The sequence below is a fragment of the Epinephelus fuscoguttatus genome, linkage group LG1, assembly GCF_011397635.1.
Source record: "Epinephelus fuscoguttatus linkage group LG1, E.fuscoguttatus.final_Chr_v1".
Classification (NCBI taxonomy): Eukaryota; Metazoa; Chordata; class Actinopteri; order Perciformes; family Serranidae; genus Epinephelus; species Epinephelus fuscoguttatus.
In genome coordinates this window covers 5408531-5417561 of record NC_064752.1, presented here as the reverse complement: position 1 = coordinate 5417561, position 9031 = coordinate 5408531, and positions in this window count along the sequence as shown.

The following is a 9031-nucleotide window of genomic DNA, read 5'->3' as shown; positions in this document are numbered from 1 at the left end:
CAGTGATTCCATGTGGTATTATTATAAAGTCTGACTTCAAACACTGAGGGTTATTCAGCTTGGAGCATGTAATATCTAGATATCAGAACAAAATACAAATATTGATTTGGTGGTGCGCTGGCTGGTTTCCAAATATAGGAAGATCAGACTACAGTACAAATTTAATGATGTTACCAGGAATGTAAAATATTAAACATATTTTACCAATGAATAGAACGTGTAATCTGATAATGTTGGTGAGATGCAGATGCTCGAGCTGCTGACGAGATGCTGTCGGAGCTTTAAATTAAGAACATCAAACCACACATGTCAATTATTGCTTGCAAAGTGTTTGGGCTTAACGAGTCCTGAGGGGGATATTCATCTCCTCTGCACATGCATTACTTCCATCTGTATTTCTGTCCAGCCAGCAAAGCAGATTGACACATTGTGTGGTTGCTCTTGTTCTGGACTTTAATTTGTGCCATCTGTTGAATGTAAAAATGTGTCATCTGTCAAACTTTCAGCAACGCTGACAGATGGCGATGATCTATCTGCAGTTACTGGGCTGTATGTAGCATATTTATAATTGCAGTCATAATTCATATGTCTGCCAGAGGGCTTTGTTATTTGATAAAGTACAGTATGTGGATTTGCTGAAATGCTAGTTTGCTAGTTTTTCTTGAGTCTGAATCTCCTGAGACCCTGTGTCCTCATATGAAGGCATTACATTTTGGGTTAACTTGAGCTTATACTTAATTCTATTTAACTTGGACCCGTTGTCCTCGTTTGTGGACACTTTTTTGTGCCATCTAGTGGTGTTAAGACCACAACACACTAATGCATGTAAAAACAAGATGGCAGCCATCTCTGCCAAGTCAGTCTGCAGCTGATCCTGAAACAAAAGTGGACATGTCCAAAACCTGATCATATTTTAGGGTTGAAACTTGTTTATTTATGATTAATAATGTTTGTAGTTTGATATGGCAACACATTTGACCAATTTCAGTAACAGTAACAAGCTAAGACGCTGTTAATTAGGAAGTACTTGTATGAAGACATTAGGACTTTGTTATCATCTTGTCTGAGGACAGTGGGACTCAAATTTTGTTGACAACGTTGAGTGTTTTATACTGATTCTGTCCAACAGATCCCAAATACAGAAATTAAAACTGCATACCAAACAAAAGTTCGGGTCTCAGGAGGTTAAATGAATTTTGTCTTTTTTCAACACCTAGAAACATTAAAGCCATCCTCAAATTTATCTACAGTGGCATGCTAAAGTTTGGGCACCTCTGGTCAAAATTTTGTTGACTGTGATTAGTTCAGTAAGTAGAAAATGAAGTTAAAGATAACACATTTCTTTAATATTTTAAGCAAGATTACTTTTTCATTCCAATCTTCTACAGTTTCAAAATAACACAAAAGGAAAAGGGCCTAAAGCTAAAGTTTGGGAGCCCTGCATGGTCAGTACTTAGTAGCGCCCCCTTTGGCAAGTATCACAGCTGTTAAATGCTTTTGTATCCAGCCAGTCTTTCAATTCTTTTTTGAGGGATTTTCACCCATTCTTCCTTCAAAAGGCTTCTAGCTCTCTTGGTCCATCTTGCATGCAGCTCTCTTGAGGTCTATTCACAGATTTTTAATGATGTTCAGGTCCAGGGACTGTGAGGGCCATGGCAAAACCTTCAGCTTGCTCCTCTTGGGGTAGTCCATCGAGGATTTCAAGGTGTGTTCAGGATCATTGTCCTGTTGTTGAAGCCATCCTCTCTTCATCTTCAGCTTTTTTACAGATGGTGTAAAAATGAAATGTTCCTCATGCCAGTGGCTGTGACACAAACCCAAAGCATGATCAAAGCACCTCAGTGTTTAACAAGTGGACAGGTGTTCTTTAATGAAATTCTGCACCCTTTTTTCTCCAAACATACCTTTGCTCATTGCACCCAAAAAGTTTTATTTGAACTTCATCACTTCACAAGAAAGCATATGAACAGTGCATGAGAACGACCCTGACCCTCGTCTATCCACGTAGACAGTTTTGGTTTTGTTTGGTTTGCACATATCTCTCTCAGACAAAAATTGTGAAGCATGTCTTTAATGTTATCTGAAACCATCTTGTTTTGTTTCTTTGATCAAAATGTCATGAATCCCACAACACTAGTCATTGTTCTAACATAGATGCTGTTATTTTTTTCTTTCTATGTAACCCTGTAATCATTTAAATCAACATCTCATCTCACCTGTAACCAGCAATCAACAGCTTTGTGCTCAGTGAATAGTAGGTCATTATGTCAAACACCAGTCTGATATTCACAGACGACAGACCACAGAATGGCGTCATCAGCCAATCAGACATGAGAAATGAACCGAACTGTGCATTAAAAATTAAATTTGTCCTGCTCCAACCTGACAGCTGACATCCTGAGTGATACCAGCTAAATCCATACACTGCAAATACATGGTAGATATGCACAATACACACAGGGACACACACACACACACACACACACCTGCTGTGTAACAAGGTAAAGATGTTGAATTGTTCCCGATGAAGCCCAGACATTTCTCAAATCTAAATCCCAGCACTCTTGTTAGGACTGAAGTGTTGGATGTGCTTATCTGTAAAGAGCCTCGGAGACGAAAAAGTGTAGGAGGAAAATAAATGCACTGCGTCAATAAGAAACGATGTGTGTGAGGGTGAGATTTAAGTTTGGAAAAAAAACATCAACTCCGAAGGAAAAGAATGAAAAACAGTCGAAGCGCCAACTGTAATCGATCAAAGAGACGCAAATAAATGAGTGGAAATTAAGAGTAGAATTAAACGACTGAGGGAAGGAGGCTGTTGCTTTGTTGTTAAATGCTGAGTCTGTGTGTGTGTGTGTGTGTGTGTGTGTGTGTGTGTGTGTGTGTGTGTGTGTGTGTGTGTTTCCTTCGTAGACCTCTAGAAGGAAAATGAATGGGGAGTAAATGTGTTTAGTTCCTGCGGTCTGACTGCACTGTCAGCTAAATATCAATCACCTGATCACACACACACACACGCGCGCATACACACACACACACACACACACACACACACACACACAATGGATGCAGGATTACATTTCACTGGAGTTATACCTTCTATGATTTCATGTGGCAAATAAATTCATTGATTGATTGACTGAACATAAACATTTGATCACAGCCTCAAAGCGTATTTGGTCTTAAACAGTCTTCATGACATAATACATTTCCTAACCCTTACTATGGGTGGAAGTGGGCTGGTATGGCCCAGTGCTCCATAAAACTAAAAAGTACTGGAAAGAGCGGACATCAGCTGCCTGCCTAAACCAGTTTGGTAAAGTTTGAAACACTGATGGTAGAGCCTTTGGCAGCAATTTGGAGCTCAGTATCTTCAACGGTGTAGTGGAGGATAAAAAAGGGTATAAGAGGCATACCATATCGTTTTCTGCCTGTTTACAGTATACCTACCTATCAGCCAAAAAGCCATATCCCCACTTCCTCCTACATACCTAACTAATAGTACATCTGCCTCATGAACTACGACTACACCACTGAGTGTCTTGCCTAAGGATACTTCAACATAAAAACTGGACTGAACCAACAATCTCCCGATTAGTGGACATATAAATAATTTCAGTCAGGACCACTTTTGTCAAAGTGAACGTTATTTCCATTGCAATATTATATTTGGTGGTATGGCTCTGTCCTGGGGCCTCTCTGCTTTTCCTCGGGCCTACACAGAAAGCCTAAGGTGAAGAGGGCACACCTCTCTGCCCTTCCATGTGCCTACATAGAAAGCCTAAGGCAGGGAGAGCAGCAGCAAGGACCCCCCAGGAACAGAACAGAGCAGCATCAATGACAAATAAAGATGACACTGATAAGTCAGACACAGAATGAAAAGGAGGAGCTGGGGTGGAGGCAGGTTGCAAAGTGGCTTGCAGAGGAAGCAGCAACAGTATGCAGGCCAGAGCAGTTTAAATAGGGCGCCCTGAATGAGATTTGCTAATTGGTTGCATAGACAGGAATCATGTGATCTATCAGCTGACTCTTTTCCATCAGTCAGCTGCTCAATCAGTTGATTAGGCTGTTTGAGATCAGCTGATGTAGCTGGGATGTGAGCTGATCTACTGTCACCCTAACTGAGAGATTCACAACCTTTTTTGACTCTAGACTCCAATTACAGGTTTTATTAAGACAAAATAAACTCAGGTCTAACCCACAACACTATGCTGATGTCGTACAAACAAGACCACCAGATCCTGCTTCACACAAGCCACGTTAATTTGTTAGCCCACTGCAATTGCACCATCTTGCTCAAAGACTCCTCTGCAGCCTCACATTAAAGCACTGATTGACGGAACATCGCAGTCACTGCTTAAGCATTGGATTTCAATGACTTCAGAGTGAGAGCTGCACAGGAAACATGCATCTACTGCCAGGTCGGGTAGCACCATGAGCTTGCTAACAATACAGCTCAGCCAAGGAGGATGCCATTAATTTTTAAATCGCATGCTGTCATGAGCAAAGGCCCTTTGAGTAGGTGCATGCTTCCTTTTGCATGGTGATATGGTTGGTGGATGTAATATGGTAGAAAGAAAATAGTTCCTTCATGAAACTGTTCACAATAAGGTCTGTGGATTATCTCGAGTAACAGGGGTTTTCAAATGGATTTTTTGGCACTTTGAGCACCACAACCCAAGTGCCATCTAGATCCATTATACTGGAGAGAAGGCAGACATCTCTAAGGTCAATAGCTCCAATATTCTGCAACAAAAACAATCTAAATCGATATATAGTGCTACAGGATATGCATTTCTGATTTGGGGTGAACTGTCCCTTTAACTCTCAAACAGCCTTTTGAAAAAAGTGGCGATCAGAAAAAAAAGTCCTCATTCTCAAGGCTCAGACTGGTCCTCACAAAGATGCAAGAACAAGGGCATAACACACAGAAACACACACACACACACACTGTGAGGACAGACCATCCATCATAGTCGTCTAGTTGTTCTTCTCTAACTGTTGCTTTATGAGAAATTATGCAGCCTGTAACCCTCCGCTGAGGACAGGCAGGGCCACACCAACACCTGTTGTCACCGAGTCCCCGCATGCTCTGAGATCCCTCATTATCCTGTTTGTGTTCATTTGTTTTGGATTCTCTGCATATTTTTTGAAGTAGTAAAGATGTTAACTGTATTTCTTCTGACATGAGGGGGAGTAAATAATGAGTTTAATCTCCAGCTGTTGTGTGGTTGTACTCTGCAGCTCCCACTAAAAATATGTGCAGCTGTAGGCGCCTGAAGCAGAACGGAGCTGACAGAGATCGAAAACATGATGAGCGTAATGTTCCCTCACCTTTTTAAAATTAAAAGAAATACATCAGGATATGCTTAAAGGCATCATATGAGAGTATCCAAAGCTGCACAGATTTGCTTATTTTACCATCCTACAATCTATCCACAAATATGCTAACATTCTGCCTTGATGTATCCCCCTCTCTTCTGGGGTAGGCTGTTTACATTTGGCCCATATTATAAATTTACAGACTGCAGTTTGCGATTTCAAACCCCCCGCAGTTCTGCTTGGAGGCATGCAAAGTTGTAACCCCATTACAGATGTTTCACAAACCAGAGTATTTACAGCAGCAGCATAGATTTTATTTTAAAAAATACATATGAAATACATATCCAGCCACACAGTATATTGTACGTGTTTCATTTTAATGAAACTGGGAGGATCTCGCATTAAAGAGAAATTGAGGAAATGGACTACATTGAGCAGAAAAGCTTCTGTGGATCTTGAACTACATTTACATTTACATTTGACCCACATTATGCATGAAATAAATTCTTCTACATCATTTTATAATTATGAAAAAAACACTAATTTATTAATGAAGGCATTCATAATCCATCAACAATTATCTGTTTCCATAAAAGCCATTTACATTTCATATTCTTTCATTTTAAATATGATTAAGAAGTTAACCCTTCTGTTTCATTATAACACAAACACAAAACCCCCTCTTACATTTCACATGGGGGTTATTTGATATTTAATTCTGTGGGTTTTTAGGAGTTTAGAATTGTCGAACCTTGCATTCAGGATGAGTAATGCAGATTCCATCCTGGTCATGTAACAGTGGATCAGCTCTTTACCCTTGCAGAGCTGCCAAGGGAGAGTACTGGAGTCGTTACTGTGAGCTTGTATAACCAAAGTGAGAGTTGTGTCCACAAGTTAAACATGTCTTCAGTGGGTGTTGGCCTCCACCAGGGTTGTCCTTTGTCACTGTCATGGACAGGATCTCAAGGTTGGTCTGGGGACCTTAGAATTGCATCACTGCTTTTTGCAGATGATGTGCTTCTGTTGGCTTCATCACACCGTGACCTCCAGCATGCACTGGGCGGTTTGCATTCAAGTGTGAAGTGTGTGTGATGAGAGTCACTGCCCCCAAATATGAAGCCGTGGTTCTCTGCTGGAAAACAGTGGATTGCCCCCTCTGGGTTGGGACAGAGATACTGCTCCAAGCAAAGGAGTTAAAGTTTCCCAGGGGCCACAGAATGTAAATGCTCTGTGCTAACCAAACTAGCAGCTAGTGTTAGGGTTAGCTTCACCCTCTTCTCCGAATATGGCCACTTCTGGTTCCCAAAATCTAAGATGGTGATGGCCAAAATGGAGTCCAGAAACCAGTGGGTGACGTCACGGTGGCTACAACCGTTATTTATACAATCTGTAGTCAGATTATCAGTCGTTACTATGGAGCTGATGTTTGTTCAGACACACACACACACGACCTCATTTCAGGCAGTGTGTTGTACTGGCTCCAAGTTTTCTGTTAGTGGTTTTAATCTGAACATATGTCCTTTGTTCAGTAAAGAAGAACCTCAAGCCTCCCTGATGTGATTCAACATGGACCCGTGAAAAAGAATGAAGAACTTGTCATATAAAATCACACGTCAGAGGGGTTTTTCAGGCTTGGCAAAAGCTGTATTTTTAAATCCAGCTATAATTATGGAGAAGTTGAAAGACAAAGGAGAGAGGACGGCTGAGGTCTGATCAACTTATCATCTGATTATCCTAAAAACAAAGAGCAACAACGCTGTTTCTTTTCTCTGACCTAAAAATAAGCTGGAGAGTTGCCACTGGTTCAGTTGAAATAGCCATGATACACAACAACTGTTTTTTTTCTCCTCGTATTCTTCCTCTGTGATCTAATCCACCTTGCCATTTCTTCCTCTGTCTTTTACATCCATCCTTCGATCTTCATCCCGCTTATGTAGGGCCAGGTCACGGGGGCAGCAGGCCAAGCAAATTACCCCAGGCGTCCCTCTTCCCAGCAAAGCTTTCCAGCTCCCCCTCAGGATCCTAAGGCATTCCCAGGCCAGATGAGATATATAATCCCTCCAGCATGTTCTGGGTCTGCCCCGGGGCCTCCTACCAGTGGGACATGCCCGGATCACCTCCACCTGGAAGCGCCCAGAAGGCATCCTGATCAGATGCTCGAACCACCTCAACCGACCCCTTTTGATGCAAGAGAGCTATGGCTCTACTCCGAGCTCCCTCCAGATGTCCAAGCTCTTTACCCTATCTCTAACTGAGCCCAGCCAGGAAACTCATTCCGCTTGTATCCGCAATCAATTTTTTTTCAGTTACTACCCAGAGCTCATGACCATGGGTGAGGGTTGGGACAGACACAAACTTGTTGGTGAAGATTCTCAGACATCCAGGTCATGGTAATCATAAGTGCTATATCGTAGGCAGCTGGACTTGCTTACGTTTCTTGAAGACGTTTCGCCTCTCATCCAAGAAGCTTCTTCAGTTCTAAATGACTGGTATGCAGTTACAGGCTTTAAACCCTGTGTGGGTGTGAACCCTAACTGAAGAAGCGTCTTGGATGAGAAGCGAAACATCTTCAAGAAATGCAAGCAAGTCCAGTCGCCTACGATGTAGCACTTACTGACAGAGATGAAGATTTCGAGAATCGCCACCTTAATGTGGTGAAGGGATTTGCATGGCCCTGTGAAACTGGGAGCTGTGTTGTCTGGCGCTAATAGCCCCTGGTAGGGTTCCCAAGGCAAAGTTGTGCCTAGGGAGGGGCCAGACTAAGAGCAATTTGGGAGACCTTGATGACACGGCATATTTGGACTTCGAGCACCTCGCCCAGTATAGGATGAAGTCCTCAGAGTCGAAGGTGCTCAGCCAGACCTGGGGGAGGGCTCACCGGTGAGCATCTGGTGGTAAGTAACATGGAACCAACACCCTATGGGCCCACCACCGGCAGAGACAGGAATCAGGGTCAGGTGCTGGGTGCCGGGCGGCAGGCAGCGGTAGGGCCACAGGTGTAGTGATCCCTGGTGTCTCAGACTGGCTCTGGGGACGTCTTTCACAGTTACAGATAACATGATATGTTGCTATGACATTCTGAAAACTGTAAAATCCAAATCTGAGTTTTTATGATTTATTCTTTACTTATATTTATCGTAGTCACAGTGAATGTGACTTTTTTTTTTTTTTTTAACGCTGAAACATTTGATATATACAGCATCTGGCTGTCACCATGACAACCAGCACTTACCTGTAGTTTCAAAGGTGGCTGCTCTAAAAGAAATACCATTTGGCTTTTCTTGACGTGTTGGACGACATGCTGTCCAACCTTTACACTGTGTGCATGCGTGTGTGTGTGTGTGTGTGTGTGTGTGTGTGTGTGTGTGTGTGTGTGTGTGTGCGTGCATGTGTGTAAGCTTTTATGAAAAGGCCAAGCGGTTGTCTTGGACGTGAATGTCGGTGGCAGCTTGTCTGCTCTCCTCTTTTCACCTTGTCACCAGACCTTGTCTTTCATCACCCCCTCTCTCTCTCTGTTCCTCTTTGTCTGTCAAACCCTTTCTCGTTCTACATCTTTTCTTTGGTTGTTCCAGAGCGGCGGTCTGCCCTCTATTTCACCTCTCTCTGTAAGAGCTTCCAGGTAGTCTGTCACACACACACATGCATACACTCTTAAATGTCTCCATATCAGCTCTGGAGTATATTGAAAGTTAAATTATCTGTCTGTCTGTCT